This window comes from Rhincodon typus, chromosome 7 (genome assembly GCF_021869965.1).
Source record: "Rhincodon typus isolate 14 chromosome 7, sRhiTyp1.1, whole genome shotgun sequence".
Taxonomy (NCBI): Eukaryota; Metazoa; Chordata; class Chondrichthyes; order Orectolobiformes; family Rhincodontidae; genus Rhincodon; species Rhincodon typus.
The window spans coordinates 61,323,212-61,341,051 of record NC_063338.1 but is presented as its reverse complement, the minus strand read 5'-3'; the positions used below and the strand labels follow the sequence as shown (position 1 = coordinate 61,341,051).

Here is a 17,840-nt window from a genome sequence, read left to right as displayed (position 1 = left end):
ATAATTTATAAAATCTTTAACTTCTGTGATCACTCCAGGAGTAGTGGGACTCAATTTCCAGTATGGACATTACAGCTCTGGTTATTCAATGCGCTATGACACTGGTCCCAGCATGATTCAAGTGAAACCCATCCCACCAGAACAGCTTCCTCTACCCTAGTATGATGCCAGTGCCCCATGAGTGAAACTCATTCCACCCATACCAATCTTTGAACCATGTATTTAACTTCTTAACTTTAATTATCCGATGCCAGTTTGCCCATGGCTCAGAGACTAATCCAGGATTATTACCTTGGAAGTTCTGATTTTTAATTTACCTCTTAACAACTCAAATTCTTTCAACAGAACCTTCTTTCCACTCTTGTCAATGCTGTTGTACCAAAGTGGATGATGACAACTGGATCTCTTCCTTCTCATTCTAAGTTCCTCTCCAGTCCCAAGTAGATGTCCTTAACCCAGCATCTGGTCGGTAATAGCCTTTGGAACTCCCGCTCAGAGCTGCAGATATAGTATCTACCCCCTTATTATACTGTCCCCCACCACAACTACATTCCTATTTCCTCCCACAACTTGAATGGCTCCCTGTACCCTGTACAAAGCCCTCTGAACATACCTTCAAATACTGTGCCCCATATATTCCATCAACTGCACCTCATATGCTTCACTCACCTACCAACAATCACTATCAAACATGATTTATACTTAAAATACTTAGCAGAAGTGGTGTTGCAGTGGTCTTGACACTTGACTAGTAATCCAAAATCCAGGGTAATGTTCTAGGTACATAGATTCAATTCCCATTATAGCAGATGGTGAAATTTGAATTTAATTAGAATTTTGCAATAAAACGTTAATGGTGACCATACAACAGTTTCTCTAAAGAAACTCATCGTGTATACTAAAACCCTTTGGGGAAGGAAATCTGCCATCCTTTCCTGGTCTGGCCAACATGTTACTCCAAGCCCGCAATAATGATGTTGACTCTTAACAGCTCTCTGGGCAATTAGGGATTGACTTTAAATGCTGGCCTAGCCAGTGAGGTCCACATATCATGCACTAATGTCTTTTTTTTAAAAAAAGCCACAACTTCATTTCAGCATGATACAACCTGAATTTCATTGATATAAGCTTCTTGCCTCTTGCACACCATGCAATTAATTCAACGATGACAGCCACATCATCCACACATATTGTCCTCACTTACTAATACATTTCTCTCTCTCACATGGCAATTTGACACATAATCAAAGGCAGTTAAGCTAACTGGTGGGGGACAGACAAGGTTTTATTTCATAACCATGATGGATATTTCACTATTTAAATTGCCCTTGCTGAGGCTATAGCCGGGATTCTCTTAAGGTTAACATACACGTTCAGTTGGCAGTTAGGAAGACAAATGCAATGTGAACATTCATTTAGAGAGGGCTAGAATACAAGAGCAGAAACGTACTGCTGAGGCTGTATAATGCTCTGGTCAGACCACATTTAGAATATTTTGAAAGTTTTGGGCCCATATCTAAGAAAGTTTGTGCTGGCATTGGAAGGAATCCAATGGGGTTTTACAAGGATGATTCCAAAATGAAGACCTCGTCATATGAGGAAAGGTTGAGGACTCTGGGTCTGTACTCAACGGAGTTTAGAAGAACGAGGTGCTATCTCATTGAAACTTACAGAATACTGAACGGCCTGGATAGAGTGGATGTGGAAAAGAAATTTCCACCAGTAAGAGAGACTAGGACCTGGGGGTACAGCCTCACAGTGAAGGGATGACCCTTTAGAACTGAGATGAGGAGGAATTTCTTCAGTTGGAGGATGGCTAAGCTGTGGAACTCATTGCTGCAGAAAGATGTGGAGACCAAGTCATTGAGTGTATTTAAGAAAGAGTGTTAAATAGGCCCTCGATTAGTAAGAGAATCAAGGATTATGGGGAGAAGGCAGGAGAATGGAGTTGAGACACATCAGCCATGATCGAATGGCAGAGGAGTCTTGATGGGCCACATGGTTTAATTCTCTTCCTGAATTTTATGGTCTTGTGGTCTTACTCAGTATTTTCATATCCCATTTTCTCCTTGTCTCACAAGCTCTTCTGATTTACAAGCTGCAAATAATGTAAACATCCATTTGTTCTACCTATAATGTTATTGTGCAAGGAGAATGCATACTCCTGCAACCATGCCTGGGAATTCTTGAAGCTAGGTCAAAGAGCTTAGCACAGTCACAATTCTTTACGGAGCTCTAGAAACCACACAGCAATACGTCAGCAACGAACCTGTAAGTTATTGATGATTCATTTAAATAGCTTGGAGGTTCATTCAAGACAGTGCCAGCTGGAGCATTGAGCTCCAAACGCAATACTAGCCTAAAATCAGTGTTTTACACTGATTGATCTCATGATCTGTTTACTCTGCATACTTCCTTTTTGATGTGCCCTGTGTGCAGTCTAATGCACTTACCAAAATGACATCTTCCACAAAATGGTGCTGTCCTCCTCCCAACCCTCACCCAACAAATGTTGCGCATTAGTAATATAAATGTGTGCCACGGGCAGCATTTTGAAATCAAACACGGCTCACAGCACTGATAATGTTGATGCTAAGGAGACAAAAATTGCAGCCTTGAACTCTGTGCTTCCCTTTGCAGCCCTATTTGAATTTGTTTCATTCAATACCTATCTTATGAGGAAATCAAGCATGGTTTTGTGTCAGCAGTTATATAGAAGGGGTAAGTTGGAGCAGTATAAAAAAACTAAGATTGACCAAGTTAGATTATTATCTTCTATCAGGAAGAATATTTACTTCTCAGAGTTAGTACAGTGTCCAATCCCCTCCCCCCAATATCTACATTCTGACTGCCACATCATTCATATTACCTCTAATTAAATCCAGATGATGAATTGCAAATTAAGCCTTTGGTGATTTAATAAAGCTGCACAAACATAAAAAAGAAAGATTGTGCTTTATGAAAGAGTTCCAGATGTTACTGAGGCAAATGCAAAACATCAAAATGCAAACTTCAAAAACTTTAGATGAGGCAATGCTGTAGTGAAGTAAAGTTGATTAAAAACAGTTCATTTTCCCAAATAAAATTGAACCTATGCTGTTTTTTCATCAGCCAAATTTAATCATGGCTTAGGTTTCTAAACAGAAATATGAAATGGGGATTGTTGCCAAAATTTATGCAAACATACAATTTGCTGAAACTATAAGTGTAAGATTTGATCAGCAGGCACAATGTGCATATATTAAGTAACAAAACATAACAGCAAGGAATTCCTATAATTTCATTTTCAGAACATATTATTGATAACTAATTTCCTAATTGCTACACTGTTAAATATAGAAATAAAAGCCTTAATGGAAAGATTACACAAATACATAGACCATAGAAGTTTAACAGTGAGCCATCTTGGCAGCTTTAATTTTGCTCAGTTTTACAAAATTTCTGCAAAATATTTCTTTATAATATACACCATGATTCTTGATTTTTTAAAGAAACTGAATTCCAGTTATTCACATTGTACTTTTATCGATATAACAGTACAGCAGCTCTTGTGCAACAACAATACATTGTCCATACTAATTTTGTATCCACTTGTAAAACATAGTTAGGAGTACTGTCAACAGTAACTTAAAATGAACCATAGTAAATTTGCTGAAGAGAAACAGAAACAAAATGTGGGCTCATTGTGGTATTTCATTTTTTAAACTTGCATAAACAGGTAGCAATAATCTTCGAATAAATCAGTTGTATTTACTCTGTAGAAAATGGCAACTGTTTGTACACCAGCAAGGGCCAATCAGTGTGTGATCCAATAAAGATTGTATGAATGAAAGCAATATATTTATAAACAATAACAGGTTGTAACTGTTTATGGACCTGTAATCTTTGTTTGGTCTACATAGTCCAAAGTCTGAAATGTCCTTTCTCCATCCAATTGAACTTCTGAAAACTCCACTAATTCATGCAATTTATTTTAATTTCTGTATTTCCAAATCCCTGAACAGTTTTCTTAAAATGAAATTTCAAAGTCTATAAGCTCGCAGTTCACAATGCTCCACAGAATTGATTAAATTAGAAAAAAATATAATTAGATTTTGGGGGGAGAAGAATCAATGGTGATTTCAGCAGATGTTGCCACTCTGGCCTTTAGTATAAGAATAGGTTATTACTGTGGAATTCACTCTCTAAGACCCTTTACCACCCCACCCCCTTTAAAACATTTCTTAGAATCTACTTGTGTCATATTATCTCCTTAACTCACTCCTTGATTGCAGTCTATGAGGTGCTATGGAGTGTCTCACAACAGTGTGGTATATGACGAAAATTTGTTGTTGCTGATTGTACAGTGATTCACAATTCATTGGTAATCAAAAACATAGAATTTTACCCTATTATAGCCTAGAATTGAATGGAAATTCTTCAAAGAAAATCTGAAAAGGAAAATACAACTGGATTTAAACTGAAGTTTACAAAATGAAAAAATAAAACTTGAGAGTAATGTTATATTTTGCTAGACATTCTGCCCTCTTGCAATTTAGCAGTAAAATGCATTTTAATTTTGTGACACGTGCCATTTCATTTTCAACTTGTTCAGAGTAATTTATTTAAATGATTCTAGTTTTGATTTCTCCATGTGATGCTCTGATTGTGCTACTTAGCATGTGCGCATAACTCTCGTTCTTTGCAGCTTTTAAACTAGGTTCTGTCATTAGCGTGTATGAAAATACTTTTTGACAATTCATGGCGTTTATGTTTTCTTGCCATATTTAGTATTTATTACACACATAAAATGGCTTCATTGATAGATTGCTAATTTTGTTTTAAATATGCATTTTTTCATGATTTTATCTTTAAATTATAACTGGATTTTGATACATTTTTGTACCTCTTCATTTACATTTCAATTTCATATTCATAATCTGATAGAACTCACCCTGCAGTTTGACAGGGAGCAGCTGGAATGAGATGTAATTGTATTACAATTGAGTAGAAGTAACTACAAAGTCATGAGTGAGGAACTGGCCAGATTTGATTGGAAGGGGAGCTGAGCAAGGGGCAGCAATGGCAGAAGTTTCTGAGTATAATTCAGGAGGCACAACAGATGTTCATCCCAAAGAAGAAGAAACATACGAAGTGGAAGATGAGACAATCATGGCTGACAAGAGAAGTCAGGGACACATAAAAGCAAAAGAAAAAGCATATATTATGGTAAAGATTAGTAGGACGCCAGAGGATTGGAAAGTCTTTAAAAATCAGCAGAGGGCAACACAAAAAGCAATAAGGGGGGAGAAGATGAAATATGAGAATAAAATAGCTAGTAATATAAAAGAAGAGTGCAAGAGTATTTTTTAGATATCTAAAAGGTAAGAGAGAGGCTAAAGTAGACATTGGACTGCTAGAATATTAGGCTGGAGAAGTAGTAATAGGGAACAAAGAAATGGCAGAGGAACTGAATAGATGGTTTGCAACAGATTTTGCAGTGGAAGACACCAGTAGCAGAACAGAATTTCAAGACATTCAGGAGACAGAGGTGAATATGGAGGCTATTACAAAGGAGAAGATGCTGGGGAAGCTGAAAGGTCTGAAGGTGCATAAACCACCCAGACCAGATGGAGTCTACTCTCCTGAAGGAGACAACTGAGAACTTGTAGAGGCATTGGTGGTGATCTTTCAGGAATTTTCCAGAGAACTAGAAAATGGCTAATGTAACACTTCTGTTTAAGAAGGGAAGGAGGCAGAAGTCAGGAAATAGGTTGGTTAACCTGACCTCGATAATTCAGAAGATTTTAGAGTCCATTATTAAGATCAGATTGCAGAGGACTTAGAAGTATATGTTAAAATAGGGCTGAGTTAGCATGGCTTTGTCAAGGGCGGGGGTCATGCCAGACAGATTTGTTAGAATTCTTTGAGGAGGAAATTCTTTAAATAATTTAGGTAAAGGAAAGTCAGTGGATGTGATCTATTTGTATTTCCAGCAGGCCTTTATCAAAGTGCTGCATAGGAGGCTGCTAAATAAGAGCCTATGATGTTAAGGACAAGACAGTGGCATGCATAGAGGATTGGCTGACTGACAGAAGGCAGAGTGTGGAGATAAAGGGGTATTTTTCAGGATGGCAGCCAGTGAATATTGGAGTTCTGCAGGGCTCCATTTTGGGACGACAAATATTAACTTCATACACGTTAATGATCTGGATGAAGGAACTGAGGGCATTGTTGCTAAATTTGCAGATGATACAAAGACAGGTGGGGGGACAGGTAGTGTTGAGGGAGCATGGAGGCATCCTCATGGGCAAAGAAGTGGCAGGTAGAATACAATGTGGGAAAGTGTGAGGTTATGCACTTTGGTCGGAAGAATTCAGGCATAGGGTATTTTCTAAATTGGGAAAGGCTTTGTAAATCTGCAGTACAAAGGGACTTGGGAGTCCAAGATCAGGATTCTCTTAAAGTTAACATACAGGTTCAGTTGGCAGTTTTGAAGGCAAATGCAATGTTTGCATTCATTTCAAGAAGACTAGAACACAAGAGCAGAAACGGACTGCTGAGGCTGTAGAGAGCTCTGGTCAGACTGCATTTGAAATATTGTGAGCAGCTTTGGCCCCAGAGGGCAGTTATGAGTCAACCACATTGCTGTGGATCTAGAGTCACATGGAGGCTGGATCATGTAAGGATGGCAGTTTCCTTCCCTAAAGGTCATTAGTGAAATAGACGGTTTATATGACAATCAACAACAGTTTCATGGCCATCATTAGATTTAATTCCAGATTTGAACTCAGGTCCCAAGATCATTACCTGGGTCTCTGGATTAATAGTCTAGTGGTATGACTATGAGGCCATCACCTCCACCAAAATACAATGTAGTCAAGTGTCAGGGTTTTTTTTTTGCTTTCTCAATAAGAGTAGAAAAACAAAACATTTTTGAAAAGATGTGAAATTTTTCAATGTTGATGTTTGGAGGGAGGTGGGTGTACTTGTACAAGGAACACAGAATTTTTGCATGCAGGTATAGAAAGCAATTAGGAAGGCAAGAGGTTTGTTAGCCTTTCTTGGAAAGGGACTAGACTGGAAGAATAAAGAAGTACTGCAATAATTGTATGGGGCTCTGGTGAGATCACACCTAGAATATTGTGCACAGTTTTGTTCTCTTTATTTAAGGAAGGATACATTTGCCTTGGAAATAGAACAAAAAAGCTTTTCTAGGTTTGCTCCTGGATGAGAAGATTGTCCTATGATGAGTGACTGAAAAAAGACATATACCTTCTGAAGATTAGAAGAATGAAAGGTGATCTCCTGGAAGAATATGAAGAGGATTGCCAGAGTCTAAAGCATAGGGCCATATTCTCAGCATAACAAATTGATCTTTTAGTACAGGGATGAGGAGAAATTCCTTCAGAGAATTGTGAATTGTCAGAATAGCCTTTCCAAGAGAGCCTTTCCAAGTGGTCTGCTCCTGTTCCTTATGTTATTGTGCTGAATTTCTAGCCTCCAAAGGGGTTGAACACGATGGCACAAAGGAGAACAAAATACAAGCTCCCATCCAATGGGCTGGCTGGTCTGCTCCATTATTCTCCAGAACAATTTTCCCACAGATGGCCAGAACTATTTAAGGCAGTTTATTAAAGTTTATTGTAACAAGCTGACTGCAGTAATGTCTGGTATAACAAAGGGCACCATATAGCCACTTGAAGGTGTCCTTCTACTGACACACCAGGCTATCAGTGCTCCAGAGAGATTCAAAGCCATCCTTGTTTGCATATTTTCTGCTGCACCTTCTCCACACTAATGGGCCAGAACTAAGGGGATTGATTAATTTAATGTTAAAAATGTTGCAGAGAAGGCATCTCCATCTTTTCCTGTTCTTGAATGGTGGAACAGGTTTAAGATTTTTATGGTCTAATCCTGCTTCTAATTTATATATGAACCTTCCTACACCTGAAAGCACTGCTTTTTCTGAACTGGATGGCCTACTGATGCCCCTCACCTCAGAAGCAAAGGCTGAGGTTTGGTCCACTATTGACCTTCCTTCCCATCTACCATCCTTAACCAGAAGACAAGCCTACCCTCTGGCACATGTTTGTCAATTTGGAGAGAGTCTCTGTTGGATGACTGTTTCCTACACAGTGCAGGCTTCAGTTCTCTTGATCATAGGGTCCCAAAGCCCATTATGAAAATTCTGCCCCTTACGTTATGAAGAAATGCTGCCAAAACTAGGCCGTAGTCTAGCTTTTAATATTAAGTGCCTATTCAAAATGTGTGTGTCAATGTGTGCTCATAGAAGCTGTAATTCAAATTTTTTCTGACCCATCCTGAGCAATTCCGAGAATTTATTACAGTACAGCCCATGAAAGATATTGTATTATAATATTAGATAAATACAAACAACTAATTGAGAACTAAGATTATTGTCAGAAGTACTTTCTAAGGTTCTTGTGACAAGAACTCCTTCGAAGATAAATAAGCTGATGAGATACATAGTCTCATAAATGATATTCTGCAAGACAGCTAGTTAACTGTCATTTTACGGGCTCCTGAAAATGGAACTGAAATGCAATAATATGATGATTGTTCATCTATCTGTGTATCAGTAAGACACCCAACAGCAGGAAAAGGTTTGGAGAATGTCCAAGGCCTTGATCCTGTATACTAACTCTTTAACCCTTTCTGAACTTTGCATTTCACTGATTCTGGTCTTGTGCATCTCTTACTTATTTCACCCCACCACTAGCACTTATTTATTACACATTTATTAATTCTAAGTGGCTATTTTGTTCAGGATTTAAAATCTGCCAAACATTTTTGAGCCATTTACCTCACAGTTTACATATTGGCTAAGTCCTATTATCTAAGTCCTAAGCTCTTGAAATCCGCCCCCACAACTAATTTCTCTCCTTCTCCTCCTTTCTTTTCTTGTTTAAAAGGCTCTTTGAAATCTTTTATAACCTAAAAGGTGGAAAGCTGGCTGGTGAAGAGGAGGAAGAGTTCATTGGCCAGAATGAGAAACAGGGATTTCAGCAATCTGCTAAGTTTCAGAGAGGTAGCTTTGAGCAAGGTCTGAGGAAGGGGAGGTTGGAATTTTTATTGGGGGGTTGCAGAAGAATACTTCTCTTGCCATTGACTGGAAAGTTGTACAATTACGTGGGAGAGCCTCTTTGTTCTTGTTAACAGTTGCTAACCTGCCTCCGTCTGGTGAGAAAGCTACATTGGCTTCCTTGTTCAGGACTGTGTTAATGTATTAGAATCAAATTGACAGAAACAAATTTCCTAACACTCCTGACCACCTTCTCAACCACCTAACTGTAGTCAGCAGCAAAAAGGTAGTGGTCATCGAATTCCAGTGGTAAGGCACACTTTCTCATTTTAAAGGGCAACACAATTCTGTTCCTGCTGAGTGTAGCAGGTTAAGATTAACTCCTTTATTCCTGGTAAGATAGTTGAAGATGGCAGCAGAGCAACGAATGAAATTTGATGTTAATTAGAGAGGTACAGAAAACAACGTTGCAGAAAATGCTTTGGACCACTTCATTATTGGCACGTAGACAGAGTTATTCATTAAATAGAGAGTACAAGCTATACAAGTGTCAATATACCAGGTTTGTTGAGTGCACCAATGATTCAGGAGTTACACCCTCATTTTCACTGTTTGCCTCCTGTTCTATCTTGATTAGCTCCTTCATAATTGTCCAGCCACTTTAAAATAGTGTTCTTTGGTCATCGGTGGGGAGTTTGCTTAGGTCTATTGATCTGTTGGTGGCATAGAGACAGGTCTGGACAATGCACTACACAACATTTCTGGAATCCTTTTTCTCTATTGCTGATCCTCCTCCAGTAAATGAAGTGAAAAGGAAGCATTGAACGTTCTGCCCTTGTGTTATTATGATCTCGTTAGAGACCATTAACATTGAAACAGAAATTTGATTATAGCACTGATTTACTGAAAGAAGTAAACAAGGAGATTCCACGGTTTAAAAGAAATGATTTCCACTATATAAGAATCAAGTAAATCAAACATTAATAAATAAACACTGTCTTAGGTAGTTTCTCATTGTCACTCCGAAAGCACAATAAAAAAAAAATCACATATAGATCATAGATTCCCCACAGTGTGGAAACAGGCCCTTTGGGCCAACAAGTCCACATGAACCCTCAGAGCATCCCACGCAGACCCATCCCCCTATAATCCACCTAACGTAAATGTCCCTGTACCCCTATGGGTAATTTAGCATGGCCAATCCACCTAGCCTGCACATCTTGACCGAGGGAGGAAACTGGAGCACCCAAAGGAAACCCACGCAGACATTGGGAGAATGTGCAAACTCCACACAGACAGTCGCCCAAGGGTTGGAATACTGCAGACTAAAGTCCTCAAATTAAACTCTTCTTTTCCATTATGGCATTTTCCACAAAGTCTTTGGTAGCTAATCAAGTTCTTGAAGTTATCAACTTTCTTGGGACTAATTCCAAACATTTTGACTAGAATCCTCAAATTGAACTCTTCCTTTCTATTATGACATTTCCCATAAAGTCTTTGGTGGCTAATCAAGTTTTTGAAGTTATCAACTTTCTTGGGACTAATTCCAAACTTTCTGACAATTGTCTTGTAAGACCTGGGACTTTTGAACCCAACTTTTGAACTTCATCCACAATTACTGCACAGTAACTTCCACAAATAATTACTCAGACCCTGCTTTTTAATAGCTCTATTCAATTGGTCTTCAACTGTTCCGCAACTCTTGGCAAATTATTTTTCTTTATCTTCTGAACTCAGGGTTTATATCAAACAGGTTGGTGCTTCAGATCCAACCCCAAAGACTTTCTGGAAAAGTCACACAGACAACTTCCCAAAATTCCAATGATTCTCCAACACGGCATCCCCCCTCCCGCACCCTGAATCATTTATCTCAATGGTGACATAAGCTAGCTGAGCTATTTGATATTTAAATCAATTCAATTTTAGCTTCAAAACTAAATCTTTTGATTCTGGGGGCCACATGAATAATTTATATTTCTAACGAAGTTCAGGGCCTAGATTTTGCTCCTGAGACAGATGAGGCAGTCAGGAAATCTCTATCCTCACTATCCCGCATCAGGAAAAAGCACCTTGAATAATGGGATAGCAGGAACTGCAATTTCTGAAGAAGGGTCTAGGCCCAAAATGTCAGCCTTCCTGTTCCTCTGATGCTGCTTGGCCTGCTGTGTTCATCCAGCTCTACACCTTGTTACCTTGAATAATGAGATCTTTGCTTCAGGGGAAGTAGCAGAATAGAGTTGGATCTGCCATTCCAAATGCAGATCAGAGGTAGTACTTCCCTTCTGATACTTTGCATATGAGAAACTGTCTTCACTGTCATTCTTAATTCTCATGTATGGGATTAGTATACCATATGTCCATTGCATATAAATTGAACTTGAGGTCTCCTCCCTCAATAAGTCATAACTTAACAGTTTAACCATGGCTATCATACAGCGCAAACATTACTGTCACACAACCATCAGAATTTAAGCAATTTTCTGCATTAAATCTAGTGTAAACTGATTTTAGTTATCTGGCAATGAATATTACAAATTTGAAATTTATTTTGTAATTTCTGTAATTTTAGAAACAGCTGAGTGTCCTTTTTTGAGATTATGGAAACTTGGCCAGACATTGATTGCCAAGCATTAACTGAGGGCTTTCAATGAATTCATTTTAGATCTATATTATTTTCCTTTGTCAGATACACTCACTATAAAATGATCTGTTTGAAAACGTATTTTTCTAAGTAAGTATGCCCATGACGGACAAGAATTTAGGTATTTCCTGTGGTTAATTAATTTTTGGCCTTTTCAGTGTTGCCAGGAACTGTGCCAAATCATTTGGATTGTCAACAGATAACAACAGGATATTGCACTATTCAATAAATATTTCAAAATATTCACTTCCTGCCCTTTCATTTTTTTCAGGTCACTGTAATATGATCTCATCTGCACTCAGATAAGTGAATATTTGAGTTTATTGAGGCTTTATTAAGCATAACTATATATAAGGCATGGTAACAGAGGAAATCTCTGGAACCTGACGGAATTAAGTCCCACCCAGTTCCATTTAATCTCACATCATTATGACAGAGCGCCCTCTGCTTACATTTAGCAGCCATGCTTTGAGGAAACATGTACTCAACTCTTTACTCCACAGCTACCATTTTCATTTTTTTCCTTAGTTACTCTTGAGATTTTTTTAAAAAATTCATTTATGGATGAGGCATCACTGGCTAGGCTAGCATTTATTGCCCAGAGGGTAGTTATGAGTCAACCACATTGCTGTGGGTTTGGAGTCACATGTAGGCCAGACCAGGTAAGGATGGCAGTTTCCTTCCCTAAAGGGCATTAGTGAACCAGTTGGGTTCTTCCAACAACTGACATTGGATTCATGGTCATCATTAGGCACTTAATTCCAGATATTTATTGAATTCAAATTCCACCATCTGCCGTGGCGGGATTCGACCCCAGGTTCCCAGAACATTACCTGGGTCTCTGGATTAACAGTCCAGAGATAATACCATTAGGTCATTGCATCCTCTTAAGAAGTAGGCATTGCTGTTGTTCAGTCCTATTTGGTTGCAAAAATTACTGGTGGCTCTTCTCCAAACAACTGTAATCTTTCAAGTAATTGTACTCCCACCAAACTGTTATACAGGGAATTCCAGGAATTGGCTGATTGACAATGAATTCCAGTCAGGACAGTTAATTGAAGGGAAACGATATTGTTTCACTTGCACTTGCACTTGCCCAGCTCACTTAGCTGGGGGGAGAAGTGCTGTCAAAATAATCTGATTGAGTTTGTGTAGTCAGTATTAACTCCAATGCAACAACTTGAGTCAGTGAACAGTCTTGAACAACATTGAGCATCAGTGTTTTGTTTTATTTATTCATTGGATGTAAACATGCCTGACAAGGACAGTATTTGTTGTCCAAATCTGGTGACATGGAGTGAATAAAGCTATTCTGTCTTTGAAAGGTCCTGGTGAGGAAAGGGTCACAGAACAGCTTTACTCTGATCTGTTGGTTTCAGGACCACTTAGTTCTGCTTTTGGTCTACTGTTTCTAATGTTTATTGCACAGGTAGCCAACCCACTGTAGTGGTTTCACTAGGTTCATTCCTCATTCTAAGGTACACATGATGCTGCTCCTGGTATGGACTCAAGTTTTGAATCAGAGGCATCACTGTTTAGCTCAGTTCCCTCTTCAGCAAACATCAATAAATGAACTTCCACCAGAGATCAAGGGATAACAATCAGAAAGCAGGGACTAGATCTATTATTGCACTCCTTACTCTTATAGTGTCCTTGTATTGAACCAACTGAGATCAACAAAGTTAGCATTACTACCTATGAAATCTGGGACCATACTTATTTTTGTGACTCGGTTAATCACTAACTGAATCCATTGATCTACTTAGGAAGTTCAATGCTATTTTGATACAAAAGTGACATTATACTGCAGTAATGAAGTGCCATGAATGACATTCAAGTAAAAGTGAAATACTGCAGTTGCTGGTAACCTGAAATAAAACAGAACATGCTGGAGAAACTAAAAAAGAATCATATCAAAAACAAAAACAGAACTGGTGCTGGCGAAACGTAGCAGGTCTGGCAGTATCTGTGGGGAGAAAGCAGTTAACATTCTCAGTCCATTGACACTGCAACAGAACCAGAAAAAAATCACCAGATTCAAAATGTTAATTCTGTTTTCTCCCCACAGATGCTGCCAGACCTGCTGTGATTCACCCCCAATTTCTGTTTTTGTTTCAAATCTCCAGCATCCATAGTTCTTTATTTTACTTAAGAATCATATCAGATTTGAAACATTAACTCTGTTTCTCTCTCTACAGATGCTGCCAGACTTACTAAATTTCTCCAGCAATTTTTGTTTTTGTGCCATGAATTTGAGAACCAATGGATGGTTCAGTTCCTTTACTTCTACATCTTGTCGTTTTGTACCAAAGAAAAAAAGAAATAATTTGAGACACTCCTGACCTACAATTGAACTTATCTGTCGATCACCTCAATGTGTTTATTTTTTCAAGTATTAATTTATAAAATACAATGCGTTTATACAGCTTCCACTAGAGGACATTATTTGGAAGAAAAGGCCACTTGGGAAGGTTAAAGGGAAATGGGAGAGGAAAAAAAGAAATACATTAAGAAGCAAATTACACCCAGGTTGTCGGTCTTTTCTACACAAATAACAGCCAACTGGTTCAGTCTGTTTGTAGACAGCAGACTAAAATCACTGTTTCTCATTACCAGGGGCCATGCATAAATTGTATTTAAGTTAACTGCTATGTGGCCATTTTATTCAACTTATCTGGTTCTATCAGAAATCAGATTTTACAGATCTTTAGCATTGATGACCCTGCCAAATAGGTTAATTTCAAATTACCCTAGTTTATACCAGAGCTGTCCAACTGTTCTGCATGGTTTCAATCAGAAGCCAATGAAAAAAGTTCAGAAAAATAAGTTTTGGCACAACAGTTAATGAGAATTTCATAAACAAAAAACTTGATGACTTAAATGAGTTTTTATTTTAATTGACCACAAAAAAGTGGCAAGTAGCAGAACTAACCAATGAAATCACGTAAAAAGAAGAGCTGGAGAGTGACAGACAGGGCTCCAAGTTCTGGTCATCAGGTAATGGAAAGGAGACCAGAGCTGATTTAAGGTGCTCTCCATCTCCCACTCACATGTACACTCTCTCCCTCTCTCACTCATTCACAACCTGTCTCTCCCTATCATCTACACCACTCAAAGTCTCCCTCCCACCTACTTACACACTCCATCCCTACCTCATAGACTCATACTGTCTCCCTTCCTCATACACACCCACTCTTTCCCTCACACATACACATTCTCTTTATCCCTCTCTCACACCCACTCTCTCTCACACATACTCTCTCACTTTCCCTTCCTCATTCACAATCATTCCCTCACACACATTCCCCTCCCTACTTCACACATTCTCTCCCTCTCTCACACAAACTACCACTTTCACATTCTCCCTCACACATATTCTCTCTCTATCTCTCTCTCTCTGTCTCATACACATACATATTCTGTCTCAGTCAGCCTTACTCGCAGCCTCTCTCCTTCATTCACCCATTCTACACCACCATGCACTCAAGCCCACAAGGCTTAAACATTTTTGTGCTATGGACTGAGTGATGTCCTTTCACTCGACCCTATCTCAAATTCCTGCTGCCCCTGACAGGAGCACGTATTGATGCCACTGCTGTTTCCCAGCCTGGGCCACCATCTTGATCTCCTTCAGGGGCTATCTTCAGGATTTTCTGAAGAAGGGTCTCGACACGAAACTTTAGTTTTCCTGCTCCTCTGATGCTGCTTGGCCTGCTGTGTTCATCCAGCTCTACACCTTGTTATCTCCTTCAGGGGCTGGCAGCTTTGTGATTGGGCAGGAGCATTGCCAAAGGTGGAGAGAGAATGGACCCTCTGAAATCTAAATTGGAACCCACACCTGCTTGTCCAATCACAGGCCACTTCTCTCCAATATTTGTTGCTGATAGGCTCATTGTTGCTCCTACTTGCAGCAAATCCAGGTGGCGGGGAGGGGACTGCCTTCAATTGGACAAGCAGATCTACAGCAATTTTCAAATCTCAGTTTGTTACTCTGACAAAATATTGTGGGCCACACACACAATGTTGGTTGGCCAAGTTGGCCTATTAGACAAGCCTGGTTTATACAGTTTTCAAATGCCATGGGATTGCTAGTCTGTTAATATACTGAAAGAAAAGACCTTCTGTTTTTATTAGAAAATTAAACGCAAGCTACAAAATGCTTTATTTAAGTAAGGTGTATTATTTTCATATTAACCAACTACCTCTGGGCAGGTACAATGCAGATGCAAATTACTATATCTGCATGAAATAATGCACTTGAGGAGAAACTATGTAGAGTGGCTGTAAAACCTTAAAGGTGCTATTTGAGGCAATACAAGACCAGAGAGACCTTGGAAAGATATTCACAAATCATTAATAAGACAAGTTGATAAGTTGCTTTAGAAGGGTTTTGATGGGGCAAATAGGGAGAAACAATTTCTAGCAGCAAGTACATCAGTAACTGGAGATCATAGATTTAAAATAGTTGGCCAAGAAAATAGAGTGAATATTGGTAGCTATTTTCACAAAGAAAGTTAAGATATCACCATAAGACCATAAGAGATAGGAACAGCTGTAGTCCATTTGGTCCCTTGAGCCTGCTGCAGCATTCAGCAGGATTATGACTGATCTGACATCCTCATGTCCACTTTCTCTGCCCTTTCCTGTAACCCTCGACTCCCCTACTGATCAAAGATGTATCAATCTCATCCTTAATTATATACAAGGACTCTGCCCCCACAGCTCTATGTGGCAAAGAGTTCCAAAGACTCTCAACCCTTTAAGAGAAGAAATCCTCTTCATCTCAGTATTAAATTGGCACACCTTTATCCTGACGCTGTGCCCTCTGGTCCCAGACTTTCTTGTGAGGGCAAACATTCTCTCAGCATTTAGTCTGTTAAGCCCCTTAATAATCCTTGATGTTTCAATGAGACACTTTTTTTTCTACTAAATTCTCTTTTTGTTGCAATTCTGCAGTTGTTTTCTCCATGTAAATAATACCCTGTTCTTTTGTTCTTCCTTCCAAAATGAACTACCACATGTTACCATATTTGCCAATGTTTTGTCCACTGACTTGTGACTGTACTGTGTCTTTAAGAGGGGTTTGTTCTGAGCTATTTCTCTTGTAGACAGGTGTTGCCAGTGGTGAGGAATGTCTGTTTCAGAAGCATGGGTAAACCGCTTTGAGCTCCCTGACTTCCTTTTAAAAATACAAAAGAATCATGAGTGGGTGGAGTTGGATTCACACAGACCCAAGGTTTTAGTTTTATTTTCAGTTTAAAGTTGGGCTTTGAGGCTAATAGGTACATCTCTCTCTCTCTCTCTCTGCTGCAGCAACTTAAGTGTGCTGCTAGTTTGCACCTTTTGGGGTTCCTTTCTCTTGGACTGAAAATAGGAAATAGGACATGAGAAAATCTGTTTTGCTGAATTTGCCTTTGCTTAGGGTGTGTTTATGGGATGCTGCTATATTGGAACAGTTGGTGACAAATAGTTAAATAATGTATTATTTTATTTAGTATTTCAATAGAATTATTTCAAAAGAATTAAAGTTATGCCAATTCTTTTTTCTTTCTATTTGTATTTTAACAGGGTTACATGAATAAAGTGTGTTTTGCTTAAAGCCTAATAGTGAACCAATCGAATCACATCTGGAACACAGCGCCTTACACTTGCCTTTAAATAAGATAAAAGTTAGAGTCTAGGTAATCTCTTGATATATTTTGAGGGGATTTGTTCTGGTCCATAGCCGACTTAACCTATCAATATCTCTCTGTAAAGTGTTTGTATCCCTCTTGTAAGTTGCCTTTCCACCAACTTTTGTGTCGACTGCAATTTGGTTAATTTGGTTAATTTGTACACTTGCTATCTTCCTCCGAGTCATTAATACATATTGCAAACAGTTGTGATCCCAGCACTGATCCCTCTGGAACCCCATTGGGGATACAGGTTGCCCAACCTGAAAAAGAACCCCTTGAATAAGAACTCACTGTTTCCTACACACGAACGAATATTCTATCCTGCCAATATACAATCTCCAACACCATCAGCTCTTATCTTATGATTTAACCTATTGTGAAATGTCTTGTTGAAGACAAAATACAACGTATCAACTAGTTCCTCTCTGTGCTCCCTGGTTGATACTTCCTCAATAAACTCTAATAAATTAGTCAGACACAATTTTCCATCATGCAGCCA

The 17,840-nt window shown here is 38.9% G+C and overlaps 1 protein-coding gene across 4 annotated transcripts in view; it reads right to left on the bottom strand.

The window, feature by feature from the left end:
• Positions 1 to 17,840, bottom strand: part of tgfbr2l (transforming growth factor beta receptor-like) — a 90,560-nt gene that overhangs the window by 57,690 nt on the left and 15,030 nt on the right. The window contains exon 1 of one of the 4 annotated variants that reach the window (XM_048599510.1): positions 2,454 to 2,483. The exons of the other annotated variants lie outside the window; for them this stretch is intronic. The gene's annotated coding sequence lies outside the window, so the exon portion shown is untranslated. Of the gene's footprint in view, positions 1 to 2,453; positions 2,484 to 17,840 lie in introns of those variants that run through there. 4 annotated transcript variants of the gene reach the window in all.